Source organism: Amblyomma mixtum, chromosome 2 (genome assembly GCF_055824585.1).
Source record: "Amblyomma mixtum isolate Tamu chromosome 2, ASM5582458v1, whole genome shotgun sequence".
NCBI classification, from domain to species: Eukaryota; Metazoa; Arthropoda; class Arachnida; order Ixodida; family Ixodidae; genus Amblyomma; species Amblyomma mixtum.
This window is the reverse complement of record NC_143013.1, coordinates 218,119,484-218,128,854: the sequence shown is the minus strand read 5'-3', so window position 1 is coordinate 218,128,854 and position 9,371 is coordinate 218,119,484.

Here is a 9,371-nt window from a genome sequence, read left to right as displayed (position 1 = left end):
TTACCATGCCTGATGCTATGCATATAAAAAAAATAAATTATCAAAGCCACATGCTTGATTTCCGACGCTGGGCTCTTTAAAGTACATGTAGAAACAAGAATCCTCTGGCGTTGCCGAAAAGCGCACTTGGTTTTCGCGTCGTTTCCGGGCTTGAGCCGGGTTCGTGCAGTTCAAGACCTGGGATAAAGGAGGTCGGGTTACCGCATGGGTCAGAGCCTATGAACAAATTACGGCCAGATGAGAGCTCTGCAAAGCGCACACCTGGGCAAAGAAAAAAAACCTAAGTCCACTGCAGCACCCGAGGTCCCAACTTACGGTAGTTATTGCCGAGCAGCGGACAGTCGTTGTTTCAGCAGTAAGCATTGTAACTCATATGTATACGAGATCGAGCCATGCGGGGAACGTGGAAAGAGACATATATCTATATTTTCAGGACTGGCAATGCGAAATTCGATAAAGGGACTCCAAAAACTTGTAGCGGCTCACTGCATCCGCGAAGGGCCTGCGCCCGTGCCAACGGCGAACTACAAAAGCAACGAAAGATTGCCGTTCCCGTGCCAGCGGAATCCTTTCCTTCGGTTGTCCAAAGACACCGGCATGATGCCTTATGCTGCCTCGAGCGCCTTCAGTATAGTGAATATTTGCTTCCCGCAGCTGTCAACAACATGAAAATAGCTAAGCGGGTATCAGCGTCACGAAACATGGGCGACCGACTTCACTGTCGCTTCCACCCACCTTTCACATCCACTCATTGCCACTCACATCCACTCATTGCCACTTACAACCACTCATTGTCACTCATATCCACTCATATCCACCCACACCCACTCATTGCCACTCACGCCCACTCACATCCACTCATCAATCATACCCACTCACCTCTACTCACGCTCACATCCACTCAATCACATTCGCACTCATGTCCACTCACACTCACACTTATGACCACCCCCAGTTACATCCACTCACTCGCACTCACACTCACGTCCACTCACACTCACGACCATTCACTCACACTCACACTCATGACAACCCACACTCATATCCACTCACTCGCACTCACACTCACGTCCACTCGCACTCACGACCACTCACTCGCACTCACACTCAGACCACCCACACTCACATCCACTCACTCGCACTCACACTCATGATTACCGACACTCATATCCACTCACTCGCACTCACACTCACGTCCACTCGCAATCACGACCACTCACTCACACTCACAGACGTGAGTGTGAGTGTGAGTGAGGCGATATGAGTGCACTCATGAGTGAGTGTGTCGACCTATGGGAGCTTATGAGTTCAACGTCTTCGGGTTCAACAATAAATTCCGATTGGAGTTGCAATATCGTTTGCAAATTATTTGATCAGAGCTCTTCGAAGCAGTGGGGATTGTAGATGGAAAAAGAAACCAGAAAGAAAGTTGGGAACAAATATGACGGCGACGAGCAGTAAGCATGCCTCGCTTTAAGCTGAACCAAAGTCACTTAAAACATCTGCTTGTAAATCGGAACCGTGGTTTTGCTCGGCAACGGAAGCGGCCGCTAGAAGCGCCGTTGCCTATCGGAGACCAACGAGCGGTACCCGCCACGGCAGCCCATTGTATTGGCTGTATCACATGAAATTGTTTTGACATTTAGAAACCCACTATATACTGTTTTGCAAAACAGAAGTGGCGGTTACGTGACGTTTGTAACGTTCTACTACTTCACTATGCATATGTAGAGAAGAAGAACGTGTGACGCCACGGCTGGTTTATCTTGGTCGCTTGTGAAAGCCTTCCAGCCTTTACGCGGTACGAAATGCTGGCTCAGCGAATCTGGTCATCAACATATATTGTATAGACGTAGCGATAACTCAGTGGGGCTAACGTCAAAAGCCATGGTTAACCGGCGACGCTTACGACATTGATAATAATATGCTCGGATTTCTGCATCTCTAATCATGAAGAAGGCGGAGAAAAAAAAGCCTCAAGAGCTCGACGAGTTTAAAAGGAACAAACAGCGTGATGACAAACGGACGCACGAAGAAACGATCGACACACACACGAGCGCTGACTCAAAACTTAAATTATATTCTGATGGAAAGACGCTTAAATAGAAAAAAATGAGAGGGTGGGTAACAGAGCTGCTGCAGCGATAACCGGTAATCTGTGTGGTCGGGTCACAAGATGGCATAAAAACACTACAGGGAACAAAAGAAAGTTATAAGCGATAAAAAGACCGTGTAAAGGGCCGCGAAGTGGTGGTCAGGTGGGCAATAAAATTTCAGTTATGAGTCAGCGCTCATGTGTGTGTCGTTTCTTCGTGTGTCCGTGTTTCTTCGCGCCGTTTCTTCGTTTTAAATGCATTACAAACTAGCCCGGAACCTTGCTCTTCTGAGCTAGACGAGCGCTTGACCCAAAAAAGGCAGCTTTAATTGGAGGCGACGCTATGCTCATCACTCACGAGTTTCCGCTAGAAGGGATCACAGCTTTAATAACATTTCCCGTCTATTGTTAGACGCACGGAAATAGCGAAACAGCTGTTTCAAGTGGGACTATGATTGTTTGCGTGATCTTTGGCGGCGCCGGCCGACTAGCCCGTCAAAACATCACGCAAAACGTCAAAAGTTACAGGCGTGGTGTCAAGGCCCGCATTGTTTGACAGCGCAACGTGTTTCCTTTCACTTTTGAGACTGGCACAACAAAAGTTGCTTTGATGCGGCCGTGTTTCAACTTTCGAACGGTGTGTTCCGGCGAGCGTAGCGCTGCCACAATGCTGAAATGTACCGGTAGAAGTCAGGTGGCAGCGATTTTCATCGGCAACGGCAGCTCTACGCGGTCATCGGCGAAAGCGACCAGGCGGCCGAATGCATCATAAAGGCTGAAGGCGAAAAGGGGGTGAATGACTCTCTAGAAATGCATATGGCGGCTAGCAGTATCTGTGACGTAACGTAGGATTTTCTACATCGGTTCTGAAAATAGTTTTGTGCTGCGACCTACTGCAGGGAGAGGATACGCAGTAATTCTCTTATATTCTCGCTATTTCATCGTGAGTTCCACTGTTCAGCTGAGGGCACAGCACAGAAGACAGTACTGTTCCCGTGGCCTCTGGTACTATTTGTGCCTGGACGAGATCATTCTTCACTTTCCCACTCCTCATGAAGACTTCTGCGAAATGCTAGGGAAGAGCTCTACCGACCTCCTTAAGCAATCGTTCGGTTGCGTCAAGCGAAGGATATAGCCTGCGATTCCTTAGGATCGGCATCATTGAATGCACACATTATCTAAGAGATCACCGGATTTTGCGCTTTAGACCATTATTAAAGCACTAGGAAAGTATAAAACTTGTTTCTGAATACGCATTTTCTTTCTGAAAAATGAAGGAGTAAGCTGTACTGTCCATGCATATTGTGATGAAGAGGCACCGATGCGTGATGGGCACACCGTAGTACGTTTCGAGGCACGACATCAACGGAACTCTGACTTCGGAATGTTCCATTCTCTAAGGGCACAACAACAAGAACAAGTGACGTCGCAGTGTGAGGCACTGCCTCTCAACTCTGACCATAACATTTTGGTTTCAGAAGTTGAAGACCTCAGACTCAGCCCAAAGACCACGCAAAGGGAGCGGCAGTCAACCGGTCTCAGGCAGCAGCCGACCGACGAGAGCCGTTGGAACCCCGCCCAGATGGTGCCGGCAACCACGTTCGTGTAGGGTGCCTCGATGGCCAGAGGCGAGGGCGAGCGGGCATCCAGGCGCCCTACGTTTGTGTTGATGTGTACTAACTCCTCAATGCGCCAACTCGACGTTGGTCTCCAGCGCCTCTCGCAGAGGATGTATACGTGCGGGGTACCCGGTTCACGGTTCACGCATGGGCGCTGCTTGACAAATTGCCGCCGAGATAGGTATTTCTCGGAGCGAGTTTGGCCACCGTTTGTCAGCAAGCTCCGGTGAAGTCAGTCCGATGACTCTTTACGACAACGACGCCCCCGACGCCAGCATGCCCTCGCCGGAGTCAAGTGACAGTCAAGGCCAAGGTGCGGGCCACCATGCTGTGAGGCCGAGCCACAGAGCTCTTGTAGCACGTGCCGCCGGAACGCCTCCGAAAATAAACTGTTCTGGTTATCCCTGTGTCCAATACAACCATGACGCTCTCCATGGAAGTGGACACGCCTGTTCAAGCCACCAAGGGGTCAAATTCGTCCTTCGGACGCAAGGTGACACTGTGACCCCCTAAGAATTCTTGTACAGTGGGATCGGTCACATGTACGCGCCTGCGCCCGCGCGGATGTCACCTGTTTCCTCTGCGAACGATAGGTGCCACTACTCTCAACATTTCTCGGGCCCTTCTATGCAGGGCAGTGGTCCAACGAAACTTTGGGCAGTCTCCGCTGTTACATAGTTTACGTTTGAGCTCTCTCCACTATCTTCAACGCCTGCTTTCCCATATGTCCTTTTCGACGTTTGCCTGCTCCGTCAAACTCTCAAAAGGCTGGATGGTACTGATACAGCTTCTGCAACCACGAGCAATCCTCAGTTGCTGCCACCGGCGTCGAGAGTTCACCTGTTGTCTTTTAACGGCGCCGAAGTGGAGCAAGTAAGCCTTCTCACCCTGAATGTGTGTCCCTGTTGGCATGACTTGCCTTGTGGATTTTCCGGCGTAGACAGCCCTCTTTTCACAGTGGCTTTTGGGTGCGGCTGGTACAAAGATTCATAAAAACCAGCGCTTTAAGGAGGCGGACAGAAAGGGAGGCACATACACACCCACACACTGCGCTTACGTCTGTGTCTTGACGTCCCTTTTTGTCTGTGTCTTTGAAGCGCTGGTTCTATACAGGCATAACCAACTAACCCAACAAGCCAGTTTGGCACAAAGAGGTGGGTGTGGCGTTCAGTTTCTCGATGGCGCCGCTGATTTTAGCCCCAGTAGTCAACCGCCAGCGGGATTCCAATAGAAACACCTACGACGCAACAACAACAACGTGTTAGCGTCCAATGCGCAGGCGGTATAATGCGCGTCATAGATTTCGTGAGTCACTGAGTTCCTAAAGAGCGTCAAAAATTTGGTCTGACGTCAAGACCGTACCTGCCGCTTCTGCAGCAAATGTAATGTATTTATGTTATCCTCTCAATGATAGAGGCTGCAAGCGATGCCCCCTTAAAGCCGAACGCAAAGTTTGCATCTGCGAAGTCATCCCGCCGATCCTGGCCCCCCACCTCACCTTGGCCGACCACCTGAGATTTTCCTAAACATGGTACGAACGCAAACTGTGATCATGCAAGACGTTATCCACAAACGGCAGTTGCATTCTCGCATCCTTAGGCGCTTCCCAAAAGAATAAAACCCATCCCGCCATTTGCCCCAAGCTCCCTGCGTCTACAAAACAGCCAAGACATCATGCACCTGGACAGGAACTGCCCGTCATTCACTATGGCACAGACCCGTCAGCGACCACCCCACGGTAAGTGCTACGAAGAATGCATATTCCCCGCAGAAGACCAGCCCCACTCCCTCAACATCAGCTCCCTCCGAATATTTAGAATGGAAGGAAGCTTCATCTCCTCACGTAATTGCCGTCTGTGTGTGTGCGCGCGTGCGTGTGTGTGTGTGTGTGTGTACGTCCGTGTGTGTGCGTGTGTGTGTGTGTGTGTGTGTGTGCGTGCGCGTGCGTGCGTGTGTGTATGTGTGTGCGTGTGTGTGCGTGCGTGCGTGTGCGCGCGAGCGTGTGTGTGTGTGTGTGTGCGTGCGTGTGCGTGCGTGTGTGTATGTGTGTGTGTGCGTGTGTGTACGCGTGCGCGCGCGCGCGCGCGCGCGCGCGTGTGTGTGTGTGTGTGTGTGTGTGTGTGTGTGTGTGTGTGTGTGTGTGTGTGTGTGTGTGTGTGTGTGTGTGTGTGTGTGTGTGTGTGTGTGTGCGCGCGCGCGCGCGGGCGGCGCGCGTGCGCCACGTATGATACGAGTTCTTATCACAGCGAGCAATGTAGATACATGATACGCATCTGCTAATCTTTGTAATCGTTCGTACTCCAATTTCGTGCTGGATTCTGCATGTTGATAGCACTTGAGAGAGTTCAAGACAACTTTGCACATAAAACATATTTAAAATGGTTCGGTTCACTTCATGCATATAAGTGATATACAGAAGCACACCCCGCAACAACCTATAGAAGTGTCATGGCACTCCTGATGCTTTAGCTTTTTTTCCAGCACCGAGCCCTCCCCCCCTCTCACACCTTGGAAACCCGCGCTTGTGGGCACAAACACTTAGTCGATGTTTTCTAAGATCATTCAGCAACACAATCTTCAGCGTACAGCCAGCCTTGACCCTCAATGAAGAAAGGGTGGGAGAAGAGGGGAGGGGGGGTTGACAGTTAGAACAGATCTAAACTACAGACCCTCGGAAAGGTAACAGAGAAAATTCTCCTCTACCTTGCTCTAAATGTTTCACTCATTACATATGTCAATAGACAACCAGAAAACCCTGTGTTCTCAGGACTTTTGGCCAAAACAGTTCTCGTGACAGGTCTAAACTCACCTGAACTCGTCCAGATAGTGCAGCAGGTAACCGTTACCAGCAGTGCTGTCACCGCCACCGCGTTTCTCATGTTCTTGGCCGGCTGCGGCAAGTGCCCGCCTCAGAGCAGCGCATTTCTATCTCACCGCTATAGCCCTTTTCATGACTTATGAGGAACATAGTATTTGGACGGTCATAATCGCGAGCCGAAGCCTCCTAGGTATAATCTTTAGAGTTCTTTGAGAGCATGCATTCCACAGCCCAATCCACAACAGGGCGTCGGTCCTCGAGACATTCTGAGAAAAGTGTATAGGCGCTTGTTAAGACGCGCATTCGTGTCCTTCGGGACCTCTTGTGCAAACTGTCTACCTCCGAGCGCGCACACATGCGATTCTTGGGAACCATGGCAGTCTCGGCGTTAGGTCTGTGAAATATTGGGTGATGTCTACTGAAAGGAAGCGGTGATAACGGGGCGAACTGCGGTGGAATAATGGCCTCATCGGCGGGAGCCTACGTATACATTCACAAAACAGCGCGAAGTTTTCTAGCCTTGTGTTGAATAGTGCGGGCATTTTTCTTATGTTCAGTGTGACGCAACCTACGTTTTCAGCTTTTAGTGTCCTAGCACTTATACAGGTCATTCCCCGCATTTAAGCGTTGTATGTTTGTCTGCCTATTAGTCTGAAGCCAATTTTTTAGCACGCTGCGTACCTGCACTCGGGGGGCAGGTAAGCAGCCTGCCCACAGAGAGGCTGTTGAGAGGCTGCTCGGGAAGAGAAACCTCTGTCGCAACCCATCCCAAGCAACCCAAGTCCCACCGGCGGCAGCACCTCTCAATAGAAGTACAGTGGCGCATCACTTGACGGCCGCACCACTGCGCAGGGAATGGTAGGAAGGCGCCCAGGTATCTGAGAATGAAGAGAACGACGAATTCCGCGTATGTGAACGTTAACCCATTATTGCTATCCGAACAACTGCCATCCGTGAACACCAGATCTGATCACTGGAAAAGAAGTGAAATCCGAACTACCCTATTGAAAAATTTGTATAGGTTTGAATGGGTCAGCTAATAGGATTACGGCACATTTGGCTTGGCTTTATAGGATTAACGTCCCAAAGCGACTAAGGCTTTGAGGAACACCGTGGTGGAGGGCTCCGGATAATTTATACCACCTGCGGTTTATTAACGTTCACTAACACCGCTAAGTTCACAAAAGTCGTTGGTTTGATCTCGCCCGCGGCGGTCAAATTTCGATGGAAGCAAAATGCCAGAGGCCAGTGTACTGCGCGGTGTCGGTGCGCGTTAAGAACCCCTGGTGGTCGAAATTGTCCGGAGCCTTCCACTACACGGCGTCCCTCATAGCCTGAGTCGCTTTGGGAAGTTAACTCTATAAAGCTAAATCAAATGTGCCGTAATCCTATTTGCTGACCCATTCAAACCAATATACATTTTCAAGTAGGGTAGTACGCCTAATTCGCATTTGGCCTAACTTCGCAAATTCACTATCAGTTTTTTTTTTTTTAATTCAGCTACCCAAAATTTCTTGGATAATATTTGGCAACATGTGCCTGAGCTAAATATCGGGTATAATTTGCGTTGTGCAAAAGAAAATTACATATTCTGCGTTTCGGTTGCCTGTTTCTTCCGGTCAAAGGAGTTACCTCAGTGTCATGAAATACTTTATTGGGCGGTTATTAATCTGTCTAAGCAGCTATAAATGATATTTTAGCGTTAACCCCTCAACCATCAAACAAACATAGCTACCAATTGCTACTGTCGTTCATGTTTTCCTTCAAATCTTTGTTTCTGACGCTTCATTACCATCAGCGTTGGTAGCGTTTTGCGCATTGCTTCGCATCCGTCAGATCCGTTCACCTTTTCTCATATTCTGTGAAAAATGCCTGTTATCATTTCCAATGCACTGCTGAGTGGGAGAAGAATTCTTAACAAACTTTCAATAAAAACCCATGTGTTCTATTTCTTGCTATTCACCTGCTACTTCCTTTCATTCTACTTCTTACTAAACCACTTTATTAACATTGCATTCTTTCTTCTTCTCCTTCTTCCAGGTCCTACCTGGGCCCTGTAAATGTTCAAGCCCTGACAGAAAACCGCATATGTGACAAGCTCCAAGACGCTCAGAACAATTTTAAGTTTGCCTGTATCGATAAAGCACCGCAATGTAATCGCTAACGAGACCAATCTTACTGAAAACGAGGCTTTTATATGCTAGACAATACCAAAAACAAAAGTCAGGTGTCGCCATCACTGGGCGATGTTGCAAGTAAAATGCATGCGTCGACACCGGTTTTTGAGAGCCGGTCTCGGAGGCTTGGCTACAGTGCTATTCACTTCAAAACGGCAGTAACCCGTCCTTTTCGGTAAGGACGTCACGAGTTTTAATCAACTGGCGGGAACAGAGTCAAATCCATTTTTCTCGACGATAAGCGCGTATTTTGCTAGCGCGCAAACGCCAGCGTAGCCAGAAAGCGACAAAGAAACAATATTTACTGAGAAGAATAATTTCGGGGCCTTCTCCTCGGACCTTGTGTCCCTTTAATTAAATGCCTTCCTGCATTACGGATCTCAGACGGTTTTTTTTTTTTCGGTTGGATGGCAAGGAAGAGTAAGATAGCTTCCATTGTTGTTGCGCTTGCACACTGGTCGAATGGGACAGCGTTAAAAGGCAACTGCTTAGGTTTTAGGAATCGATGAGCTTAAAGGGGTCGAACGTGTGAAACTTGAAGGTAAAGCATGCGAAGCCCTTTTGGGCTAGCATTTGAAATGGTGTCGTAATCGCTAATTAGAATCTCGATGGCATTCAAGCTTCTCCGCCGCACACAGTGCTAAGTGGGGCACGCATGCTGA